Source organism: Corticium candelabrum, chromosome 18, assembly GCF_963422355.1.
Source record: "Corticium candelabrum chromosome 18, ooCorCand1.1, whole genome shotgun sequence".
NCBI lineage: Eukaryota > Metazoa > Porifera > Homoscleromorpha > Homosclerophorida > Plakinidae > Corticium > Corticium candelabrum.
This window is the reverse complement of record NC_085102.1, coordinates 3529876-3531875: the sequence shown is the minus strand read 5'-3', so window position 1 is coordinate 3531875 and position 2000 is coordinate 3529876.

Below are 2000 nucleotides of genomic sequence, written 5' to 3'. Positions count from 1 at the left end.
TCCATGACGTCAGTGTACACATGTAACTAGGCTAGGGGACACAAGTAATCTGATTCAGAGAGACCAGGAACAGGTATCAGTGTGTTTCTCAGAATCTGAGACTGTTCTCAAATGTCACTGTCACCATGGTGTAATTAGCGAACATACCCACATACTGGGATTCAACCTGTAGACATAACAATTATTGCTTTCGGCCTCTTTCCCCAGACTTATGGCAGTGTCCGGTTCCCGTATAACACTTTCAGCCTCACGTGAGCCTGGCTGTGTCCAGTTCCCGTAGGACACTAACTGACAGCGTACACTGTAGTAGTCTACGGATCTGGAGTTGTCGATTGTCGATCCCATTAAGTGTGTTTGGAGGTCTTTGCATGTTTGTCACTTCACTGTCATTAACAGCGTTTATATTTTTGCTCTACAAAAGTTCTCATTCGGTCGTTCACGTACCCGGTCCCCCGGTCAGGAACCGTTTACGAGGTCACGCTCCTTGATTGCCAAATTTTGGCGAAGGGGCAGTTCAGAGGGCAATACATATACGAGTGTCATCTAGAGTACGGTCCTGTTATACTGATATGGTTGTATTTCATTCCAGTCAGGGAAACGTCTGTGACTCGTCAGCTGTTCGTCGGTATTTGAATGATTCGTTTCGTCTTAAAGCCTGGTTGGGTGTACGCTTTAGTACGGTCCATGTGTGGTGATCGTTTCTTGGGTACAAGCTTGGTTACTTCTACTGACCATATGGCGTGGGAAAGACGTCATCAAGCTATTAGTCCGGGACTTCATGGACGGTTTGAAGAATCTGGTTGGAACATCTAGTGACATTGCCAACAGGTTTATTGACACGATTTCACATATGGGACAGAATGGTGCCAGTGTTCCAATGGCAAAAATGTTTTCAGCCTTTACTCTGGAAACGATAGAGACTGTAGCATTTGATGAGCATTTGGATTAATTAGTGACAAAGATCATGTTTTTGAGAGCAAGTTTAGTGAAGGTGACTGATGCTATTTTTGGATCATGAAGCATCATGTGACGTGCTTATTTGACTGGTCATTTCTAAAAACGACAAGAAGTCACTGCAAGAGACTGAGAAAGGTCGGCACCGAAGTAATCAAGAAGAGGATTGATTTGAACTCTAGCCAGAACCTAACAAAAGGAATGACATTCTTGATTTTATTATTTCTGCAGCTCGAGATGATAAATCACTGTCTATAGATGATCTGATTGATGAATTTCTTACATTTCTCTTTGCTGGCCATGACACCAACCTAGTTACTTTGTCGTTTATGTTGGAAAACGTTTACAACATCTCGATATTGAGAAGAAGTATTGGACAAAGTGAACAGTGTACTGGCAAATCATGATGACTTAGAATATAAATAAAGACTGATACTACATTGGATGTGTGTTTAAGAAGTGCGGAGGCTGTACCCACCTGCTACTGGATCAGCAAGAGTCTTATCTAAAAAGATGACTATTTGTTGTCATGAAGTCTTTGAAGGAGCAAATGTTTCAACATCATATTATGCTATGCATCGATGGCCTGCTTACTGGCAAAATTCTTTCCAGCTTAATCCCAATCGTTTTCACCAGGCTGAAAGTAATAATTTCCAAACATTTATGCCTTTCTCTGCAGGACAGCGTAGCTGTCTATGTTGTCAGTTTGCCGAAATGGAAGTGAAGTTGTTTTTGCTAAGATGTTCAAGAGGCTGACATTTGAACTGCTGCCAGACAAGAAGACTAGTCTGGTTGGTGAGAATGCTCTCTTAGTTCCAGCTGGTGACATCGGTTTTATTATAAATGAACGATTGTTACGACGCTTTTATCTAAAATACTTGGGACTCACTGATTTACAGTAATGTCAATGGGTCGCTAGACAATTGGTCTATCGTTGTGTGGCCATTTGAGATGGTATGTTGCATCAGATATCTTATGGATGATTCAGTTGGTGTGAGATTGATATCTACTAACTTCCATTTTTATTTCTTGTGAGAAATTGAACT